The sequence below is a fragment of the Chelonoidis abingdonii genome, chromosome 5 (genome assembly GCF_003597395.2).
Source record: "Chelonoidis abingdonii isolate Lonesome George chromosome 5, CheloAbing_2.0, whole genome shotgun sequence".
Taxonomy (NCBI): domain Eukaryota; kingdom Metazoa; phylum Chordata; order Testudines; family Testudinidae; genus Chelonoidis; species Chelonoidis abingdonii.
In genome coordinates, this window is record NC_133773.1 from 122,929,052 (window position 1) to 122,954,062 (window position 25,011).

The window sequence follows — 25,011 nt, forward strand, 5'->3', positions numbered from 1 at the left end:
TTGCTAATTGATACCCATTCACTGGGGGTGAAACGCATCCCCATTAAATAGGGCCTACGCGAAAAGCCTTCAATACCCTTGTAGCCCTACTTTTCAGGCTGAGGGAGCTGTTTAAGCTTAACAGATAGCATAGATGTTCATTGGCCAAGCAGACAGGGTGCTACCCTGGGATTTAGGACCTTGGGCAAATTGCTTAGTCTCTCTGTGGCTCAGTTCCCCATCTGTAAAATGTGGATAACAGCCGTTCCAGGGGTCTTGTGAGGATGAACACATCAGAGATTGTGAGTTGCTCAAATACAATGGTAATGGGGACTGTTAAGTATCTGAGAGAGCTACATCACCCCCTAGAAGGCCTTATTATATAGCTTATTTTGTTATGTTACGGATCCTGATTATCATGGTACAATATCAGGGACAATGTAAAAATATCGGAAAGGGTCCGATGCCCTCATAATTTAGCTTTATTTTGTCCTTGTTTTAATACATACTGATTAACACAAACTCCAGCTGTTCCCCATGTTATACCTCCTTGTAAAGAACATGTAAATACATGCTTGTCTAACCTAAACTCTAGCTAGATGGCAGTCTAGACTTACATGAATTTGATGTGTTTATAAAGGATATTTTCTTATAAATGCTACAGTGTTGCACATTTCACCTCTACAGATCCTAACCATACTTAACACTTAATCTTTCAGCAAAAGAATGCTTTGTTTTGTATGGAGTACAGTTAAAACAACTACAGGAATGGCTCTCCGCAATTGTCCTAGTTTTGAAGAATAATAAACTAACAGCCTTTCAGAAAGGTCATGTACTGTAAGTAAGATAATCAAAACAAACCTATCTTCAGATAGGGGATATTATTCAGCTTTAAATAAAACTATTCACAAGGAGTGACATTATTAATAAAAATAGCACACCCTTCAATACTTAAAATATATATCGCAGAAAGGCAGCAAAACAATGAAACCAAAAGGAAATATAGATACTAGAGTTGCGTACACTAATATACTTCATGGGTAAAATTAACTCCAATCCAGGGAGCTTGCACAATGCCCTTTGCACCACTGAGACGTGTCATTTGACCTGATGCAACAAAGAATTTAAGGACACACTTAATTTTAACTAAGTGATTAATCCCATAGACTTGAATGGGCTACTCACACGCTTAAAGTGCTTTGCTGATCAGGGATTACTGTACAAATGTACCACACCTTTATATTTCCATTTACTTTTTGAGAGGTTTTGGTATCGCTGGGTGCTGTGATACAGGATTCCCAATACGTTAGGCCACTTGGTAAATCGTTGTTTAAAAATAGGGCCCACCTACCCAGTAAGGATTATTGAACTATAACACCTAATCCACTTTTAAACTGAATTCCTTATTGAATTCTAGGGCTTGTTTGTTTTTTATAAAAAACAACAACAACAAAAAAATGGGACAGTAGGACCCATTGTTTTACACAGCTGTCTGTGTGAGAGCTAAAATATTTATAGCCGATATGCAGTTACAAATAAAAAAATTACCACGCTAAGGGGATCAACTTGCAATACAATATTTTACATCAGATTTCTGCTGATGAAAACCACATTCTTCATTTGTCTATGTATATGCCCTCTCTATATCTCACTGTAGTATCTCACCAAGGACTGATACTTATATATTACTCAAATTATCAGTTTTCTATGGACTTCCTTTCAGCACTCAACAGAAATAAAAGTTTTGGGCATTATTAAGAAATAAGTTTAACATTATAAACTGGTTCACATAACTGGTTGAAGCCAGATGCTATCTCTTCTAAGAAAATATGGCCTCCATGTGTATCTTTTCTAACAGCACAGGAATAAAAAGTTTTTCCACAAACAGTAGCTATATAAACAGCTGTCAATTTACCTCACACTGCTGACTGCGAAGTACAAGGCACCATGCATGGGCAATTTCCTTTTCACATTCTCTATAGTAAAAATATTTTTTACAGTGACTTGAGGACAAGGTTTTTTATTCTTTAAATACTGCCGAATCCTATGCAAAACCCCATTATTTTTAGCTTATTATTTAATTTTTGTAAATTAACTTACCCAGAATCCAATTATTTAAACTACTGATGTATTGCAATAGCTCCATCTACATGGAAAGTCTCCTAGTAACTAATAAATTAACATTTGGTATACAGATGGTCTTCCATGAGACCCAGACATTGCAAAGCAAACTTCTGCAAAGATGGTGAAATAAATTTTATAGGAATACCTCGTAGGGCAGCTGGCATATAGCAGACAATTTCTACTATAAAACCTATTTTCCTAGGGTTATGTCTCGACTATAAGAAGTTCACTCCTGGGTTACAAGTCTCATCTATAAGACATTTTTATTTACTTTCATCAACTTCCAAAATAATACATAAGCAGACATCTAAACAGTCTGGGCCAGTTTTTCAGAGTTAGGCACGCACAGCTACATTTGCCTATATTTTGGTGCACCTAATCTATAAGTTCAAAGAGTCAAATTTGTTTGCACAAATCCAGGAGATGGCCATCCCTTCATTTACACCAGTTTTAATCCCATGTAACTCCACTGACTTCAGGGAAATTACTTCTAATTTACATGCCTGTAAATGCAAAGAGAGTTGCATACCCAATTTTAGGTCATAAAATAGGTGTACACCAATGTATGTGCATCAAATTTGAAAATCTGATCCCATATTTACAACATACTTTTCAATGTTACTGGTTGAGACTTCCTTTGCATATATAAATCTCAAAAACTGCTTTGATTAAAAAAATAATTTGGCAAGCAATGATATTGTCATGTAATGTACTGATGAAGCTATGATATAGCAAGATCCTGCAATACTTAACACAGACCTATTAGAGTCAGTGAAATCAATCACAAGAGTAATAATAATGAACACTAATCACAGTACTTCACATTTATATTCAACCTTTCATCTGCAGCTATCAAAACATTTTAAAAAGAAGTGGATAACTAATAATATGCTCACTTTGTAGACAGAGGAAATGAGACACGGAAAGGACTAGGCTCAGATTTTCCAAAGCACCCATTAATTTTGGGTACTTCAATTTTTAGATTTTTTATTTGCAGATGTGCTGAGCATCTACAATGCTTTCTAGTACTTTCATGTGGAATTTCACACATTTCCATCATAACCTTCCTTTTGTTCAGCATGTAAACGAGGCTGTTGCAAGCATGGGTTGTTGTGTCTTCAGTACAAGATGACTTCCACGTTTATGTTTCTATTTCTTCTAACTCAGATGGTTCAGCTGAGTGCTTTTCTTAGTGTCTGGTAGGCTCTGAAGTAAGTGAACCCTAAATTATTTAGGGGTTTATAGACTGAAGCAAAATAACAACTTCCCCTAGCTGCAAATAAGTTTCCAAGTGTTGGTCATAAGGACTGATGTCTGTATGACACACTGCTTGGTAAGAGGGCATCCTCATTCTGCTCTAGCTTCATCTTCCATATAGTCTCATAGCACAGCCTCATATAGAGCACACAACAGTTGTTCATGCTTCTTTCACTTCATGACAACAGCAGCAAGTTTAATGTAACTCAGAAGGTCACACTCAACTCACCAAGCACAAACAGACAGAAAGCATGCATGGGCACAGCTGTCACCTGAACATCCAAGGATGTAATAACGTCCCCTAAATTGCAACAAATGGCAGATCCTCCTCTTTTCCCAAACCCTGCTCGAAGTCAGAGTGCAGATTTATACAGCAGCCAATTCCTTCCCTTTTCCCAATCCACCAGCACAACTTCAGTCTCAGCTAATGCTTCCATGGATATTGGGTCATTCATTCCAGCACAGTAGCAGGGTCAGATGACATGAAGACAGAATTGGCTGTTGTCAGCAAGTAAAGACAACATAGACTACATCTCCTCATTGAATGAACCAGAACTCTGCCTCATCCTCCAAGGAGGAGCCCAGACACATTTTATCCATCTGACACTATCAGAATTTCATTCTGCTCTTATTTCAATATCCTCCTTGGTGTGAGGAATCAGAGGCCTCAAACCCACACCTAGGGTTCCCTAGGCAGCTAAAGTCCCTCTAAGCTGCACAGCCACATGACCACACAGCTACTTATTAAGCACCACAAAGGCGCTCAGTGCTCTGGCAGGTAGCGATGCCTTTCCCCCAGCATGGACCTGCCGCGGCATCCCTTCCCTGGCCCCGATCCAGCCCGGCCCGAACTTGCCGCAGCCGGGGGACAGGCAACCCTCTGCCCCAGCCCTGAGCCCCTCATCCCCGGCCCACCCCAGAGCCTGCATCTCCAGCTGGAGGCCTACCCACCCCCCGCACCACAACCCTCTGCCCCAGCCACTCCCATACTTTGAATCTCTCGGCCCCACAGGAAGTTTGTTATGTGCTTCAATATGGAGATAATGTGTCACACATAAAATTCATTCTGCACATGGGTGGGAAAAATTAGAGGGCAAGTTCTCTGAGCAATCAGAGGAATCCTTGGCTGGCTACTTACCTGACCCCTGAGCCCGGCCTTCCTGCCTGTTCCTGGTACCTGTCCTCTTTATCGCAGACCCCCGTCTGTTCCCTGTTCCTGTTTCGCTCCAGTTCCCTGTTCTTATGCCCTATCTCTGATGCTGATTCCTGACTTTGTTTTCATCTCTGACCTATGGCTTAACTCCTGACTCTGTCACCATCTCCAGGAGCCTGAGTCTAACCACTGGGCTTGACCGGCCACACCCTGGCTCCTATGCTTGGTTGCCCTCTGCTTCACTTTGCCTTTAGTTACAAACTTAGCACAAGTCAAACTACATTCTGGCCTCTAAAAATAGTGATCAAACAACATAACACTAATCCCCCCCATGCAATCTTTACCCATGGTCTCTTTGTACAAGAAGTACGTTCAGAGCGTATTCCTAATGTTGGCTTTATGGATTGTGGGACTCCATGCAAAGCACCAAGTTTGAGCACGCCCATCTAGTTTCTTCTAAAAAGGGGACTTCTTCCATCTGTTTTCTGCTTGCCCTCATCCCCTTCACATGGTTGGGTTCTGACACACCCCTAGCCACCTCTTGCATGAAAATTCACAATGGACCCTGCTACTCAACCTAATATGTCTGGAGGCCAGGTACTTGCCAAACAAAGAGAGGCTGATCCACAGTTGTGAAGAGGGGAGTTGCAAAGGTAAGTTGGGACACAATTCAGTCATGTGTGCACAGGGACTACGTGTGGTGGCCATTTACTAATTTTGCCTTTGCCTAAGACCAACCGCACATATATACAGAGGAATATGTATTTGGGGGTAGGATTTTCCAAAGCACAGTGACTTCAATGGGACCTGGGTCAGGCCAATGCTAAGTGATTTTGAAAACCCTTAATATTTTTCCTTGGTAGTTTTAATGCAATTTGATTCCACTATGACATGTTGTGAAATATGGCATGCTGCTATATATGTAGACACAGATGGACAGGCACAAAGAAATGGGTCTGCATAACTATGAGTTGCAATCCTTTTTAAGACTATTTTGGGGGCAGTTAACATTTGATCTTGGAGACCAATATTAATCTGACCTCACTATAAAGTTTCTTGATAACAAGAGAATCCCATGGAAACAATGCAGTAAAACAAACACTGATACACTATATATTGTGTTTCTTATCTTGAATTATATAGGTTTCTTTCTTTGAATGATTCTCAGAACTTCTGCGTGTGCATGAATTAAAGAGCGCATGCAAAGCTGCCAGGGTTATACAGAATTACACAAGTTAAATTTCTTTCCCAAGTACTATTAAATATTATGGTATAGTAATGTCAAATCTTAGCACTGACGTTTACAGAAAGCTACAGTCAGATGGGATGCGGCTCCCAATCCCTACATTAAAAACACATGGAGCTTTATGAACCAAGCTTTTCATCATCCAAGATGTAGACCCTAACTCGTGCAGTTAGGATTTTAATTTCATGACATAATTCTCATGTTGTGATCTGATAAAGAAAGAAAAATAATTGGGTTCTTGGAAGCAGAGATTCTAATAATCCTCACAGGCTAGTAGTCAGCAGCCAAGATGCATAATAAAACATGTTAATAGAAGAGATTTAAAAAAAGAACCTCACATGGAAGGTTCTCTCTGTTGGAGTGCAGAGATTTACTCAGTCTCGTTATGGGGTTTTATACATATTGACTCATTGGGCCTGATCTTGAGCCCTTTGAAGTCAATGGCTAGACTTCTATCAGGGCAGGAGTAGGGCCATCATAAGGACAATTACTGTTCTTCTGAGGCCGTGTCTACAGCACTAACAAGCTTACAGCAGCACAGCTGTACCAATACAGTTGTCCTGCTGTAAGAGCGTTCGTGTAGCCGCGTTATGCGGATGGGCAAGAGCTCTCCTGTTGACATAATAAAACCAGCTCAATGAGCAGCGATACCCATATTGGTGGGAGAGCGACTCCCGCACACGAGCGCTTATGATGGCAAAACTTATGTCGGTCTGTGTGGTTTTTTCACACCACTGAGTGACAAAAGGTTTGACGACATTGGGGCTAGCGTGGACATGGCTTAAAGTATGTTTCTTTCTTATTTAAACCCAAAGAAAATACAGAAGTACTAAATGTTGCAATAGTGTAACAATGTTACCAGAGTTATTAGCTGCTTTACAGGAAAGTGCACTTTGAGTGACAGCTCGCAGTCAACAAAGCTTTTACATTCGTCTGTGTCTCTTCATTGTTTTTAGTACTCATTTAGCAGTTTGAAAATAGCATTTTTTACTACTAGTTTGGTCCTTTTCCATTTTGTAAACAGACTGCCCCCATTCTCTCCAGCTTCGAAAAGTCTGGCAAAAAAATCTCACAAAGATTGTCTGTTAAAATTTAATGGATGGGGAGACAGATTTCAAAATAGGTTACTTAAGTCCATTTATAACAGGTCTTTCTTGGCTCGGAGAAGTCTTGTGTACATTATAACTCTCTCTCTCTTCATGCTGCTTTTGTGTAACTGTAACAAAGAAACAGTTTCCCTTTAACAAGATGTTAAAACAATGGGAAAAGAAGGGGGAAACAACATAAAATTAAATATAGCATCCTTTAAAAAAATCAAATGCTAACTGGGTTTACTTTTTTTGTTCTGTTTGGAAAATGAACAATATTGTAGTTGGCTGTTTGGACTGTACGCTAACACAGACCTCTCATGCATATCTGCAGCTCTGCCTATGTTGCACAAAGAGCTACTGTTTACAGAGTAGTCTTACAATACTGCTTATTTTCACACTAGATTTCCTTTTAAGAGCTCCATAGCTGGATTTTAAAAAAGAGAGACGTGACATGAAAAACCCGTTTATGCAATATAAAATCATATAAACATTGTGCATGACCATATACACAGAGAAAGATATAAACAAAAATAAACAACTCCTAAGCAACCATTACACATGGATCACCAAGGCACGACCATCACCAAGTTCATCCAAAACACTGCTAACACACCAGGGTCAGCAGAAAAGTGCCCAGATTACAAGTCAGTTTATAAAAGGTGTAGACAATATGCAGGAAGGTGACACTCAGTGCCCAGAACACCCCAGCACATCACTTCCCTCTCCCCCACTACTCTCACTGTGAGACTTCAAAACAACCAGTTTGGCCTAACCAGTAAAAAACTGGACTGCAGGAAACAGGCAATACATGAGTGCTGTATCTTACTCCAAGAATAAACAGGAAACTGGAGAAAACCAGTTCCAAACTGCTAACAAGCTGTTGAAAAACTTCTAAAAAAGTCTTCTCCTGCCAGCATAGTCCTGCAACTCACAGGGGCTGGGCTAACGAAATCAACTGAAGAACTTTCTCCCATCAGCTTACAGTGTTTGCACTAGCAGTGCTACAGTCGTGGCCACTGTAAACTCTGGCTACACTACAAAGACACAGGTGTCCGAGTGGTAGCCGTGTTAGTCTGTATCAGCAAAACTGAGGAGTCTTTGTGGGGACCTTAGAGACTAACAAATTTACTTGGGCATAAGCTTTCGTGGGCTAGAACCCACTTCATCAGATGCGTGCAGTGGAAAATACAGGAGGCGGTATAAATGCAGGAAAAGATGGGAGTTGCCTTACCAAGTGTGAGATCAGTCTAACAAGACAATTAGTTAAACAGCAGGATACCGAGGGAGGAAAAATAACTTTTGAAATGGTAATGAGAGTGGCCCATTTCAGACAGTTGACAAAACGGTATGAGTAACAGTAGGGGAAAATTAGTATTGGGGAAATTAGGTTTATGTTTTGTAATGACCAAGCCACTCCTAGTCTTTATTCGGATCTAATCTGATGGTGTCCAATTTGCAAATTAATTCCAGTTCTGCAGTTTCACATTGGAGTCTGTTTTTGAAGGTTTTTTGTTGAAGAATTGCCACTTTTAGGTCTGTTATTGAGTGACCAGAGAGAATGAAGTATTCTCCTACTGGTTTTTGAATGTTATGATTCCTGATGTCAGATTTGTGTCCATTTATTCTTTTGTGTAGAGACTGTCCGATTTGGCCAATGTACATGGCAGAGGGGCATTGCTGGCACATGATGGCATATATCACATTGGTAGATATGCAGGTGAACGAGCCCCTGATGGTGTGGCTGATGTGGTTAGGTCCTATGATGGTGTCCCTTGAATAGATATGTGGACAGAGTTGGCAGTGGTGCTTGTTGCAGGGTTTGGTTCCTGGGTTTGTGGTTTTGTTGTGCGGTGTGTAGTTGCAAGTGAGTATTTGATTCACGTTTGAGGGGCTGTCTATAAACAAGGACTGGGCTGTCTCCCAAGGTCTGTGAGAGTGAGGGATCATCCTTCAGGATAGGTTGTAGATCCTTGCTGATGTGCTGGAGAGGTTTTAGTTGGGGGCTGTAGGTGACGGCTTGTGGCGTTCTGTTACTTTCTTTGTTGGGCCTGTCTTGTAGTAGGTGACTTCTCGGTACCCTTCAGATCTATCAGTCTGTTTCTTCACTTCATCAGGTGTGTACTGCAGTTTTAAAAATGCTTGATAGAGATCCTGTAGGTGTTTTTCTCTGTCTGAGGGATGGAGCAAAGAGCTCCATTAACCTTTAAAACACTAAAAACATTATGGTATGAGTGGCCCAATCCCAGATGCTTCTCACATTTTAAAAAGACAGCCATGGTCAGTTCTACCAAAAGCTTTCTCCTAGTCCATTGAAATAAATCCCGCATCCAGATTAAAAAGATGGCTGAATCATGATTTAAAAGCACAGAGGATAGGGATATGTTTGATCAAGGTATAGCAAAGGATCCAGACAGTCCTCCAGCTGATTTGCTAGGCCCTGTATATAACATTATAATCTGAACAGAGAAGGGAAATAGGTCTCTGGTTTCGTAAGTCACAAAGGTCCCCTTTCTGGAGCAGTGTGATGGGAAGGGAGTGGAGGAAGGTGGAGAAATCAGAACCAGTAAGATACCAGAAACGTTTATAAAATTCAGAAGGCAGCCCTTCGATACCTGGGGCCTTGCTTACAGGGACTGCACCAGAGCACCTGTAAGAAGAGAGGGGCATTCAGATGCTGCTTCTCCTTGCCACTCAGATGGTGTAACCCCTGGTGCAGCTCATCCATCAGCAGCATTTCACGCAAGTACAGAGCTCTGTAAAAGGAAACTGTTACTTTCCAGGTCCTGGTAGAATCAGCCCTCTGATGACCACCAGGTAGCCACTATGTGAATCTGCTGGCACTCCCTAGTCTTTCTCTTCAAACTGAAACAAAAAACAAAACAAAAACAATCCTCATGGAAGCATCAGTGTCATGCTTCTGGGTGAAATGGGCTCAAACCACGGCTCCCTGCACCTTCTCCTCCATCAAGCAACTCAGAAATTGGTCTTCTCCGTAAGAGTCTGGTGCATCTGTGCCACATTCCCCACATCGAGGCTGTCACAAAGATCCATGAAGGTCCATTTCAGGGCACTCACAGCATGATATACAGACTGTGCAGCAGCCTGAGTGTTCTGCTGGCAGCACAGCTAGATTTGGACCTTCCCAACATCCCACCACTGTCTCAGGGACTCAAACAGGGACTTCTTCTCCAGACAATACTCCCAGAACATACCAAACACCTGGAGGAAATCCAGGTCCAGCAACAGTTTGGAATTAAAGCCTCAGTAGGAAGCACAGGCAGAGGGAGGGAGACACACGCTAACAGAAACATAACAATGGTCAGAAAAGTATGTGGGAGACATGGAAGACTGAACAAATATATTCACACTGGATTTGACAGTGTAAAAAATGAAGTGACTGGGAGTAGCCTTCGGCCAGCAGTGCTGCCTAACAGTGGAGTGGGAGCACCTCCAGATATCACTATCACAAAAGTCTGCAGGAAACAGTGCCGTTCCCTGGCTGACTTTGGGTGTGGATCTTCATGATTTCTGTCTAAGGGCTTGGCTACACTTGCGAGTTACAGCGCATTAAAGCAACCCCAGGCGCCCTAGCTCACTACCCGTCCACACTGGCAAGAGCGCTCTGACTCCAGGGCTAGAGAGTTCCTTGTACTCTACCTCGTGAGAAGAGTAACGCTTGGTGAGGATTTTCGGAAATGCCCAAGCATCTGTGTGAATGAGGCGTTGCATTACTGTGCTCTGACCAGCCTCCGGAAACATCCCATAATCCCCTTAAGTCAAGTCGTCACTCTTTTCATTGTTTTGTAATCGCCGCAGGAATGCGGATATGCCCTCCGTTTCTAACAGCTGGCATGCTTATCTGCTCTGAGACAAAGCAACTGTTACTGTCGAATGCTGTGTGAGAGAGAGAGGTGGGGAGAGGGGGAGTCTGCTGCTGTCTGAACTTACAAAACAGCATGCTGACATGCTCTCAGCCCCCCCAAAACCCAATCTCTCTCCCCCTACAAAGCACGTTGCAGTCACTTGCATGCTGGGATATCTATCACAATGCACTGCTCTCTGTGGCCATTGCAAGAACTGCTAATGTGGCCACGCCAGTGCGCTTGCATCTGTCAGTGTGGACAGACTGCAGTGCTTTCTCTACGAAGGCTGGTTTAACTCAAAGGGCTCAACAACTGCAAATGTAGCCATGCCCTAAAACCCAGGCTATAGTACAGCACAATAATACTCTCAGGATCACAGCAAAGTAAGGCCTGGAGAAGCCTCTGGAGGAAGGAGACAGGGCTCCACCCCAGAGTATGGGGATAGACAGTAAAAACAAAATTAAAAACAACAGCACCAATACATGCCTCCACCTGAACCATCTCCTTCAGAGAGAAGCTGCATCCTCGGGAGAAAAGAACAGCTACGCCACCACTGGAGCCATGGCTTGAGAAACCTTCCCCTTCCCACTCCTTCAACAAGTCCCCCTGATGATCAGGAATTGAATGTGTCTCTCACAAAACACCAACACTGGCCCGTTTTTGTCTGAGAAATTCAAAAAGTTGCACCTTCCTGTGACCAACCCAGCATGTATTAATATTCAGAGAGCCAAGGCTGAGTAGCACCATAGAAGCTAGAAGAAGGAAAAATGATTGTTCCAGGAAGTGGACAGAAAGATAATGGAATTGGGCAGAAAGGAGAAAATGCTACAGCTAGAAAAATAATTTGTGTTTTAAAATACGCTAGCTAGCTACTAGGAGAGAGACTAACCTAGAAGAGCCTGGAGTTAACCACAACTAATGAAATCATGTTAAAACACAACCAGTTTTCCTAATCTAGACATGACCCAAGTGATGCAGGGAGAGGACAAGGCTAGGGCCCTGACGCAGCAAAGCACATAAGCATGCAAGTAGTCTCATGGACTTCTGAAAAGCTGATGAGTCATGTGAGCAAACAAACTCTCCAACAGATAGACTGCTTTTCCTTTCTGCAAAGGAATTTGTTTTGTTTGTTTGGGTTTATTTATTTAGTTGGTTGATTTGTAGGGTTGTTTTGGTTTTTGCTTTTATTTGTTTTTAAAATGGGAAATTTTGCACCTTCCCAGCTGTTTTTTCATTTTAGATGAGACCATGATTGTCAAATATAATTTTTCAACAAAAAAAACTGGAAATGTGGTTGTTTTGTGTATGCAGCTGGGGTCCAACCCAACTAAACTCAACATTCTTCACGCTGGCTATTGTCCAGAAGTTCCCCCAAGATATTTATGGTTGGGTTTCTTTGGTTTCTAAGCTCACAACAACAAAAATCACATCCTGGACATTCATCTCTGGCCAAGCAGTTAGGGTTTTCCCTAAAGGACCTACTATCCACCTAGAAATTCCCTGGACCAGAGAGAATCTCATTGCTTTTTTATGCTCTTCATTATAAGCACATGGTGTGAATGAGGGTTTGTCCAAGTAGAATACTTCTGCGCATCTCGGCAGGCCCTAGACCATGAAGACATTTGTTTAAAAAAAAGAAAAAACAAGCATGATTTTTTCATTTTAAATAGGTATTCTTTAGTAATGGGATATTTCAGTAAAAAGTGGAAGGTCTTGTTAGTTCTGTAGTTCCCAAGATGGATTTTTAACACCATCTTTGTGTCTCCCATCTCTCAGGGCTGGTCAGAAACTACCTGCACCTCCTCATAAACCAAAATAGCTTCAAGGTTTCTCTAACTTACACTCAGCTGCCAACAGCCCTAAGGGACAAAGCCAGATCTGCAGAAAGATAGCAGTATTCTGGCTGGTGCCCCTTTCCCTTAGGGCTTGGCTACATTAGAAATTTCAAAGTGCTGCCCCGGCAGCGCTTTGAAGCGTGAGTGTAGTCAGAGCCGCAGCGCTGGGAGAGCAGGCAGCGCTGCTTGTAAACCACATCCCTTATGGGTGTAGCGTGCAGCGCTGGCGCCCTGATTACACTGACACTTTACAGCGCTGCATCTTGCAGCGCTCAGGGGGGTGTTTTTTCACACCCCTGAGCGCGAAAGTTGCAGCGCTGTAAAGTGCCAATGTAGCCAAGCCCTCAGACAGGTATTCAGTATACCTCCTGTATTGTGGACTGTGAGCAGTGTACTCATCACATCCATTGTTTAACACAGTCCTTAGCTCAGCTATTGGATCACAGGGAAAAAAAAATTGTCACACTTCTATACCACAGAAGCCCAGACAGACTTTGAAACCTCACTAGAGTGAATCATTGTCCATTGGAGTCATGTTTTTTTTCAAGTCAGCTGGAAAATTAACCTCAATGATTCCACATACGAGGACAAGTATTTTTGCAAAAATATTTAGTATTTTTTGTGACCAACTCTACTTAAACACTTCCATACACATCTGTTTATTACGCCTTTTAGAATTTGTTTGCCGGCATGTGATGCAAATAGCTTCAAATAGCTTGTGCTGATACTTGCCTCATTTAGCAAATAAGGTCAGATCATCCTATCTCCACCAACAGCTTAACCAGTTAACAGTTAATGGCGGTATTTTTTTTTTAAACCAGCAAGAAGGTCAATACCTTAAATGTATTTTAAGAAACAAGAACCAGTCTCAGCCAAATAGATTGTGTTACAATTGAGTCTGTAATAAACATCATCTATGTACACGCCTTCACGTAATGGACAGTGCTACGGGAAGATGAAATTAGATACTGCAATTTTGTTTGTCATAATTGCCTCCCATTCTCTCATCCTACAGGAAAATTCCTTACTTTCAGCTAAGGAAGCTTGCACTTAACGCAGAAGGCAAGAGGAAGCTAGCAAGGGAATCTGAAAAAGGGAATGATATGGTCTGAGCAGTAGAAGAAAAGGACAATCTTTGTGGTAGCATTTTGAGTAGATTGGGGAGCAGGGGTTTGGAAAAGGAAAGGAACTCAAAAGAGTAAAAAGCCTATATCTATGAGGTTGTGATATATTCATAGTATCCTGACAAAGAGGCTAGAAACCAGTCTGTACATGCCATCTAAGCTCTGGAGGATGGCAGAGCAATCCAGGAGGCTAGGACCAGGAAGATAGAGCCTTTGCTCACTGGTGTCAACCACAGATTTTGTTCTGGGCTACTTGATCCAAGGGTTCCTCCTTTCCTTCATCATGTCAAGGGAACACTGCTGCCAAACCCTCAGAAGTCTTAAAAAAAACCAAAACAAAAAACCAAAAAAAAAAAAAGAATGAAAAACCGAATTATATTGAAAGTAATTCCTCACCAACCCAGAGCAGGCCCAAGAGGGAAAAGTTCAAAAGTGCTAAGAATGAAAAATGTTTGCACAGAGAAGAACGTGGGGCAGGTGCACGTAGAGAGAGAGAACATCACAGTACTGCGGGGCTACAGTCCAAGGTCGGCTGCCAAGCCCTTTGCTTCTAATGTAGACAACTTCTAGTCAGTGGACGTCACAGCGGGGCCGCCTTCTCCACATGTTCTCAAAACAAACTGCCGTACACCACTCAGGCAGCTGTCACCCGTGCTGAACAAAATACTGCCACACGTGTTTCTAGTTCAATGCTCAGACCTCTATCAGCGGACCACAGCCACAACACCACAGATACATTTGCTAAGGTAATAACCAACCCCGCCCCCGCCCCGACTCCCGTAAATGAAAACACCCACTCATAGGTTCAAATCTCTGAAAAAAAGCATTAATTCATTTAAGAGCAAGTCCAGTCCAAAAACCTTTATTTACTTTGCACCCAGATTTGCAGCAAGCATTTGAAAATAACAACAAATCACATACAGCCCCCAGCTAAAACCTCTCCAGCACGTCATCAACAAACTACAACCTATCCTGGAAAATGATCCCTCACTCTCACAGACTTTGGAAGACAGGCCAGTTCTTGCTTACAGACAGCCCCCCAACTTGAAGCAAATACTCGCCAGCAACTACACACCACACCAGAGAAACACTAACCCAGGAACCAATCCCTGTAACAAACCCCATTGCCTACTCTATCTCCATATCTACTCTAGTGACATCATCAGAGGACCCAACCACATGAGCCACACCATCAGGGGCTCATTCACCTGCACATCTACTAATGTGATATATGCCATCATGTGCCAGCAATGCCCCTCTGCCATGTACATTGGCCAAACCGGACAGTCTCTACATAAAAGAATAAATGGACACAAATCAGACATCAGGAATGGTAACATATAAAAGCCAGTAGGAAAACATGTCAATCTCTGTGGACATTCAATAACAGATTTAAAAGTAGCCATCCTTCAACAAAAATCTACAAAAACAGACTTCAAAGAGAACCTGCAGAGCTACAATTCATTTGCAAATTTACCACCATTAATTTGGGCTTGAATAGGGACTGGGAGCTGCTGGCTCACTACAAAAGCAATTTTCCCTCTCTTGGTATTGGCACATCCTCATCAATTATTGGGAGTGGACCACATCCATCCTGTCACACTGGTTCTCCACTTGTAAGGTAACCCCTTCATGTATCAGTAAATTTATGCCTGCATCTGTAATTTTCATTCCATGCATCTGAAGAAGTGGTTTTTTTCCCCAGGAAAGTTTATGCCCAAATAAATCTGTTAAGTCTTGAAGGTGACACCAGACTCCTAGTTTTTTTTTTAGCAAATCACACTGATCCCTTATTAATACAATAGTGCTCTGCCTGGGGTCAGAACTGAACTGTTTTGACTGTGGAAAGCAGAAGATGCAATGAAGGCTTTGTGACTGATTCATCAATGAGACTGCAATTTATAAGAGTCTGGTGCAGGTCTGTCACATTGATTTAAAACAGTTTCATTTTATTAGACCAGACCAGCAGCACAATGTACAAGTCAAAACCTGTCAATGAAGTAAGCGCAGATGGGAAAAGCTCACTGTTGTTTGTTTTGTTTAATATAAAACCTACAGTAGTTCCCCTTGTTTCTCTCCCTAGACTTGACAGCATGTGGCCTGTGAGCCACACAGACAGGATGTGATAAAGCTTTGTACCATATCTGATTGATGACTACACTAGTAAATTCTGTGAAGGCCACTCCTCAATTGTTTGCAGCTGGTCTTGATAAGAAACGCCTAGGCAATTTAATCACATATGCTAATTGCTAGTAACAATACATCACTTCTTCCACTCCCCTTTTAGAACAATTACCATGACATTACCATGATAAGAGAGTCAGTTAAGATTCTAAATCACTCTAGCATCTGTAATTTATCTCTTAAAAATTAAACCAACTAGGTAATGAGATTTTTTATTGGACAAACAAATCATTTCTAACACTCAAGTTTAGAGGCCTAAAATGCAGGTGGCACCTTGACATTTCTAATGCTTAATATTATTTGTTGGTTTAACAAGAACGTGTTCCATTAAGTAGCCTCTGGTTTTCCCTTTTTTCCAAGAAGATAACATGCAATTATGACTAGCCCATTAAAGATCACAGTGCTAGTTTAGTTACTATGGATGTATGACATACGCCAAGTTTCTGAACTCTAGTTTAGAATAACTGTAAGGGACCTACTCCTTAGCCGTGGCTACCAGCTGATGATGTACTAAATGAACCAGAAGACTGGTCAGCTAGTCAAGTGGAATAACACCAAATTCTTGTGTTCTATAAATGTTTAGATATGATTAGGAAAGAGATAGAGACTTCAGGGATTCACAACCATGATATGATGACAGTTCCCTAATGAATAATGTATACTTAGCACAGCTCACCACAATTACCTCACATACACAAATGCTGCATTTTACCAGCTGAGGGATAAAATACCCAACCTCTGAGACATCAGCAACAGTACAGATTAAACTGAAAGGACTTGTGCACTGATTTCTGATGCTTATTACTGATGAATGATGGGATTTTTTTGTTCAGTATTTAGTGCTTATAAAGCCTTTGGCACAAGCGCAGAAATTATCTGTATCTGCCTTGGAGCAAAAAAGCCATCTTCATCCGTTCTAAAACATGTCCTGGCAAAGATATGCCCAAGGAGAAAGCTTGTCAGAAAACAGAAATCCCAGAACTCAGAATGAAACGAGTGCACTGTTTTTTTTATTTATTCCTTTTTACTTTTTTTTTAAAATAGATTAACTTTTCTTATTTATGCAAGACTTTTGTTTTGTTTTTTACCATCAGTTTCTAATCATTTTTGTCAGTTATACACTGTCTACTCCCAAGGTGCTTGTATTTTTGACAGCAAAGCCATTATAAAGGAAAGCCAAAAGCAATCCTTTATGGTGACATTTCCCCCTATTTATCTTGATAGACACAGTGGCAAAATGTGAAACAGAGGGCTTGCCTACACTTGAAATGCTACAGCGTTTCAGTGTAGACACGGCCATTGGCGCAGGTAATCCACCTGCCCAAGAGGTGGTAGCTAGGTCAATGGAAGAATTCTTCCATCAACTTAGGACTGTCTACAGTGAGGGCTAGGCTGGCTTAATTACACTACTCAGGATTTTTCATAGCCCTGAACAACATAGATAAGCCAATGTAATTTTCTAGTGTAGATCAGGAAAGATGTTGATCAGTCTGCCCAACAGCCTATTATATTCTCCCAGGGCCACTTCCACAATGAGTGAAGTGCCATTAACTCACATTGACTTCAATGGGAATTGAGGGTGTTCAGCAGCTTGCAGGGTCAGACCATACTGCATCATGCATGCTTTGAACCACGTTCTGCCCTTGGTGGCACAGCTGTGCCTACACCACCTTTTGACTTTATTTCTGATTATTTCCCACCCTATTCCTGTAAGCATCCCTGAAAGGAACAAACTTAAGTAAGGCCACCTTTACAGTCACTCACGCCATCCCATTCACCCAGCCAAAGGTAGAATGTAACCCACTTCCAGGTAGAAAAGTAAGTGTTTACATTATTTTTCTCTTTGATTACCTTGTTCTCATTTGGTAAACATGCATTTAAGCTTTTCCAGTTGCCTTCCCACAAGAGATCTAAATGCAAGATCTCAGTGACTTTTCTAGGAGTCAGGCTATGCCTACACTTGGTCCTGCTAGTGAAGGCAGGGGCTGGACTCAATGACTTTTCAGGGTTCAGGGTTCCTTCCAGTCCAGATAGGTATATCTCAATATATATATAAAATTTTCAGGAGAGGAATAGCTCAGGAGTTTGAGCATTAGCCTGCTAAACCCAGGGTTGTGAGTTCAATCCTTGAGGGGGCCATCTGGGGCAAAAATCAGTACTTAGTCCTGTTAGTGAAGGCAGGGGGCTGGACTCAATGACCTATCAAAGTCTCTTCCAGCTCTAGGAGATATATCTATCTCCAATTATTATATTACACTTGCAGAGTTTTTGCACTGTCAGCTTCACCGGTGATACTGAACCAGTGAAAGAAAAGTGCTGGTTTGTGTACTCACTTACTTCCACAGGCATCAGAGTGTTTACACTAGTAGCACTTCCATCAGACGAGAGCAGCGCACTGAGGGCAGCTATCCCACAGTGCAGCTCTCTCTAGTTTGAGGATGAGTCTTGTGGGACAGGGGAGGGGGCGATCGCGGGGCATCCTGGGTCCCTGCACAACCTCCTCTCCCCAAACACTGATCAGCTCCAGCAGTTCAGCATGACTCCAAGCAGGGGACCCTTTGCTCCCTGGAGCAGGCATTGTTACCTGGCCAGATAAGTGAGCATTTGCCAAGAAAACAGGAAGGGGAGTTTCAAAGTTCCCAGGGCTTTCCTGTGGGGTGGATGTCTGTTTACCTGGCATTAGAGCAGCAGAGCTGCTGGCAAGAGTGGTCACCTAGGCACTGTGGGATATCCTGTGGAGGCTAAAAGCTGTGTAAACAGGAAGAATGTGTCTTCACTTGCACATCACTGTAAGAGCTGTATGCCTCTCGGGGAGGTGGTTTTCTTTCTGCAGTGAAACATCTGAGTTTCATCTCAAAGAGTCATTGAAAAGTGTAGACACTCCCATGGTTTTTGCACAAAAAAGGGACTTTTTCCACTTTAAATAGCAAGTGTAGACATACTCTCATTTAGAGAAGGTGAATTCTCTGCAAGGCAGCCTTAGATGCCATACAACTATAGGGACTCAAGGACACCTCAGTGAATAAATAACTTAAAATAGGTATATTTCTCAAAGTTATGTTTTAGAAGGCATAAGGCCTTTGTTTCACTGTTTATAGTAGCCTTATAGAACCTAAGTCCAGCCCTGTTTTTCAAGTAATTTCCATTGGGTCTAAAATCTGGATTTCACTGAAAAACTTAAGAAGTACATTAACCTAGATACCTGTCCATTTCTGTGTTCTCAGTGAATAATCAATAAACACAATGATGACTAAGTGGAAACACAGAAATATATCCACAGAAAGTCATGAGTCATGTAACTGATCTATCTAGATGGAAAAGATGCATCAATCTTTTGAAGAGGCCAATAAAAGAGTTTTAGAGTGCTATAGGCACAAAAACATGAACTAAATGCGCCCAATCATTTGGAAGAAAAAGTAGGTCATCTCCACCTCCTTCCACTTATCAGGATATATTATCTTTTTAGATAAATATAAAAACACACCCCTTCCCTCCGCACCTTTTCCAAATCAAAGGAAACAGCTTTGATCAATGTGGTTACCCAAGTGGATGCCTGGTTAACCATACTCCCCTTGATAGAAGCATTTGAAATGAAAGTTTTAGATAAATGCCTGAAACTAAGCCTGTACCTCTCCATACACTGCTAAGGAGCACTGAAGTGACAACTCTTTGCGCTGGGGCAGAGGTTCTTACACAGTGGTCCGAGCTCCATTCAGGTAGTCCGCAGATACTTCCCTTTAAGGTGCGTGCCTGGGCAGCCCCAGACATGAGAATGAAGGGCCACTCACCTACTTAGTGGAGCCCCGCAGACGTGGCTCCACTAATAAGGTGCCTGGTTCCTGGAGAAGATGCACATGTAAGGTGAGGTGGTGGCCTTGGGGGGAATAGGAGGCAGGTGGGAGGGGGCAGTGGGATGAGAGGAGAGGGTGTAGGGAATTTGGGACATGCAGGGCTGCGATGGGCAGAGAAAGAGGCGACTTTCCCCAGCTCCAGGGCTGCGGCTGCGGGAAGATGGCTCTCCTTTCCAGGCTCTGCTCTGTGGCTGCTATGGTGGGGGAGAGACCCCCTGCTTCCCAGACCCAGCTCAGGGGCTGCTGCAGCAGGGGAGAGAGGGAGAGACCCCCCCTCCTTCTCAGCTTCAGCTCAGGGGCTGCTGCAGCAGGGGAGAGAAGGCACATCCATCACATTAGAAAGGTAAGACTACTGATATTAAAATATGACTGCTTTTATTTGTAGAACAAAACAAGTTAATTATTATTAAGGGGTTTTTTTATATAGAGCTTTTATCCAAAGCGCTTTACAATAGTTAGCTAATGGTACAAACAACATTTGCAAAGATTATTAAGTGGTCGTCAATTGAGAATCACTCCACTAGGGCATTCTGTTTCAGGGAAGCTTTGATGAGTAGCAGTGACAAGATGATTCATGTTCTGACATTAGAGTTGATTTTCCTTACACCACTGAAAAGGAACAACAAACAGAATCATCTCCTGAAGATGCAACCACATTTTATTTCCTACAGACATAAACATACTTTCCTGGAAGTCTTTCCCTCCTTTAACTTACTCTAAACTCACAGATGATAGGTCTTTTTAACCATCTAAATTCTGCTCTTCTACCACACTGCAGTCAACGGGATTGTCCAGGTGTACTATAATGCAGAATCTGGCTCATTTTGCTTTCAGTGATAGTTTCTTAAATATAAATAAATAAGATCTCTCTCTTTTTAAAGGTCAGAAATTCTCCTGAATTTGGAGAAGCCTTGGAGTCCATTTTATTATTTTGCTTGCCTTCCCATGGCTCAGCCTAAAGCTTTGGTGGAATCCTTGGCAGGTACACACTTTCTGGAAAAGGTCCCTCCAAAGCATGAGTTCAGCATCTTCTGTCTATAAAGTCCCCGCTAGTTCCTTTTGATAAAGCGCTTCAAAAGTACATGGATGGCTATGCATATTAAATAGAACTATAGTATTTATGTTCACAACAAAACACAAATACTTCCATCCAAAACCTGTAAGGTTTTAAAATACTATCAATGACTGGTCTATGAAGCTCCTGTGTTCCGTGCATTTGTTGGTGCTCACAAGCCCCTCCTTTCAAGAGATTACAGGCTAGCATCCAATGCTGATACTGTTGTCTAGAGATTGTTCTTTGACAAAACACCAAACAATGGCTGACTGATGGGAAATAAGTGCTCATCATTCCATCAGTACAGGACTCTCCTTTTCTTTTCAAAATCTATTTTAAGATTTTCCTGACTATTTCTGGTAATCATGTTGCCATGGTAACATGACTGCCCTCATCCACTCTACCTAGTGTCCAATGCCCCAGATCTTCTCCTATTCCATTGCCATTTTCTTCCAAAAGACAAAATAACTTGTTTACAAAAGCAAGGTATTTGGGAAGCTTTTTCCTGGGAGGTGACCATAGGAGACGACTGAGGGATACCCAATAGAAGAGAGATGGGTGAAGTACTCCTCCTCCATTGCTACCTAACCAACTACCAGCTGCCAAACCAGCTGATACCTTTCCCCCCCATCTGCCATGCCTACACAGACCTGACATGGAAAAATTAACCTCACATTTCCCTAGATACCCTATCCAGCTTCTCAGAGAAAGGTATGGCACTTTGCTGCCCACAGCAGTAGCTGGACAGTACCGCAAGGCAGTATGTGGGCGGGAGGGGTACTCCACTTGTGAAAAATATCATAAGCAATAGAGTTGATCCATGTTGTCAGAATATAGTTTTCTGCCATGGAGCAAACCAAAGAGTGATATCAACAGAAATCTTTATGAGATGTGAGGCTGGCATGCCCACAAGTTTACAACACAATGTTTTTTGAAAGGATCTCTGTGCATATGGGGTCTGCTTCACTATTTTATAATTCTAATTTTACTTGAAACCATCATCCATGGTCCAAGCATGAAAAACTAACTAACTAAAAGTCTATTAAGCATGAGAAATAAATACTGATGAAACAAATGGGAGAGACTGGAAAAGCTAAAGTCTTTTCCATCCCTAACATCCATGGAAGGGAAAGATGGTGTTTCTTCTCTGAGACACGTGTATATTCCTCTATACAACCCTCCAGGCCGGTGAAATCCCTTCCTTTCTTAAGATCAATAGAGTTTATTAGATGTCTTTGAACTCTGTACACAAACTAGAGAATGTGCTCAATTTTCCTGGCTCCAAACATCTCTCTCTGTTCCCTCACTCCTCATTTTTCAACGGGCTAAATCTTGGGTAAATGTCACCTATCTCCAAGCAGAACCGACAAAGTACAAACTGAATTAAAAAAAAAATCCCAGTGGAAGAAATCAAAATACGTCGCTGTGAACTGAACATCTTTCTACCAATCACACGGCTGCTTTTGAGTTTTAACCTCTCCGTTAAACAGGAAATACAGCGGAGGGGGTCACATATTGGTGAAGCCAGTGCGGATAGGTCTGGAAAGATGGTTCTTTTTGCCTTCGCTCTTACTGACTCCGGGATTGCAACATGATGCAATTCCTCCTCCCTCCCCCCGTGCTGAAACGGGTTGAAATGACAAAACCGAGGTGGACTGTCCCCAAAGGTGGGGGGATATCATGAAACCCTCTGCCGTACAAAGCAGCCGCCTCTCGGAGCTGGGGCAGCCCGTCAGACAGGCTGGTGCCTTGCACTGGAGACTGGAGTCACAAGGATCACAACCAGATGGCACAATCTGCTAAGAGCTCAACCCAGATTTTCGCTCTTTCAACCCCTACGCAAGGGTTGCATCATGTAACAACGCAAGGGAGTCGGGGCGGGGAGAACCCAACCACCAGGGATCTTGCAAAGGGAGAAAACAGTAACTGGCTGAACTGTTGCCGCCTGATGCTCTGGCTCCATCACTGCTTTTTCCATGTGCTTCTCCCAGCCAAAACAGAAAGGGGCTTTTTTTTGTCTCCGCGCTGGGTGCTTTCCAGAGAACTTCCAGCCCCCGGCTGTTTGCAGGGGCTGCCTGGGGGGCGGGGGGATCAGAGCCCGGCCAGAGAAAGCCCCTTTCCCATTTCGGAGCCCCCTCGGCAGAGCCCAGCGGGCCGGTGCTGCCTTGGCACTGGGGCTGGCTTGCAATCAGGGAGCCGGGAGAAGGGCAGCGGAGCGAGAGTTCAGGCAGCAGAGAGACATTTCCTACCTCGAGCCTTGTCCTGCAGCAATTCTCCGCACAAAGCCGGGCGCCTGCCCACCCCGAGACCCGGAGCAACAATGGGGAGACCGGGCACGGAGCAGCAGCTCTGCTCCAGGCCAGGGAAAAGGAGGAGGCAGCCGCAGTCAGCGAGCCCGGGGAGTATCATTCACACATGCCAGAGCCGGCCCAGACTGGCGGCTCCGCTGCCCAATCAGCCGGCAGCGCTGGGAGGAGGCGGAGCCAGGCAGAACAAAGGAGGGAGGGGGAGTTCCCCAGCGCCCGGCCTCCGGGCAGGTAGCGAGTGGGGAGCTGCTGTCTCTGTCCTGCGCCCCGAAAGGCTCTAGCGGCGTGGGGTGCTACAGCATCCTCTGGGTAAATGCTCCTGGGGGCAGGGAAGGAGGTACCCCAGGGAGGGGGTCTCGAGCACTATCCAGAGGACTAGGAGGTTGCAAGGGGGCCAGCACCGCCCAGGGGACTAAGGGGTTGCAAAAGGGGCAGGGAGGGGGGCAGCTCCATTCAGGGGACTAGGGGGTTGCAGAAGGGATGAGGGCTAGGGAGGTGCCAGTTCTTGGAGCCTAGGAAGGGTCAGGTGAGCTCTAAGGCTGGGGCCAAGCAGAGATGAGAGGGGTGTTTCTTTGAGACAACCAGGGGGACATAGAAGGGGGCTGCTAGATGCTATGGATTCTACCTGGGGACAAGCGAGTGCTGGGCGGCGGGGGTGTATGGTGAAGGGAGGGAAGTAGTCCTGGTGGGGAAGCAGGGGAGATTGAGGTTAAAGTTGCAAGCCTGCTCCTTGGGGGGAGTGAAGGGATACAGGGTCCTGATTCTTATTAAATGACACCTTTACTTGCATTTTATCCTGAGTTCTATATCAACTCAATACAGGATGCTCATTACCCCGTATTACAGAGTTAATTTCATGCAGCAATACAAATGTCTGGCTGTTTACCAGGAATAAAACGTAGGTGGCATCCCTTCCACATGGACTTTGTAGTGTAAACATTGTAATGCACAGGCAGTTGACCTCTATTTTTCCAGTTATCTCTGGGCCAGTGTAAGCCCCACAATCCATCTCTTAGTCCTGCGCTGTCAGCAGACTCATGATGCCTGCAAATGCTACAGGCATAAAGCCTGCTGCACATAGGGAGGGAGGATGCCAAAGACAGAAAAGTCCTGCTGCCCAGGTCAACTGGAACCCACCTCCCCCAGACTTCCATCCTTCTGCTCTAGTCCAACAGCATTTGCCCTATTCCTACCAAGAGATGTGCTCAACTGAGATAAAGCAATCCAGAAGTCTGAGCCTGGCTATATTGAAGGTTGTACCTGTTTCACCAAACCTTTGATTTTAAAACCAGTTTGGTTAAACCGGTGCACAATCTTGTGCAGACACTTAAAAATCAGTTTATACCTAGCTTATTTTGATTTAGCTTAGTTCGGTACAGGTTAGACAAACACCTATTGGGGATGGTCTAGGTATACTTGGTCCTGCCTCAGTGAAGAAGGCTGGACTAGATGACTTCTCGAGGTCCCTTTATCACGGAGTGTGGGGGAGTCAGGACCCTGCATCCCCCACTTCCTGCGATTCACCGTGACTCTCAGCCAGCCAGTAAAACAGAAGGTTTATTGGACACCCAGTCCAAAACAGAGCTTGTAGGTACAATCAGGACCCCTCAGTCAAGTCCTTCTGGAGGGCAGTGAGCTTAGACCCCAGTCCTGGGGTTCCCTCTATTTCCCCAGCCAGCTCCAAAACTGAAACCCACTCCAGTCATCTCACCCAGCCTGCCCCACCCCCGCTCCTCCTCCAACTTGGCCCCACCCCCCCTCCTGGGCTCTCATGTTACATGCTCAGGTATCTTCCCTCAAGGAAAGTCTCCCATCCCACACACAGTCCTAGTAAAACTCCTCTGCAACATTCCCAGGTCAATACTCTCCACTCCCTGCTGTGTCACATCCTTCCAACCCTACATTTCTGTAATACAAACCAGATTTAAATAAGATTAATGATGC

General features: G+C 43.5%; 1 protein-coding gene across 2 annotated transcripts in view; it reads right to left on the bottom strand.

Moving 5' to 3' along the window:
• The window catches only part of AFAP1 (actin filament associated protein 1), a 188,569-nt gene extending 165,434 nt beyond the window's left edge, over positions 1-23,135 (bottom strand). The window contains exon 1 of one of the 2 annotated variants that reach the window (XM_075066611.1): positions 23,011-23,135. The gene's annotated coding sequence lies outside the window, so the exon portion shown is untranslated. The remainder of the gene's footprint in view (positions 1-23,010) is intronic. The other variant, XM_075066613.1, reaches the window with a different exon arrangement.
• Between the last annotated feature and the right edge of the window lie 1,876 nt (positions 23,136-25,011).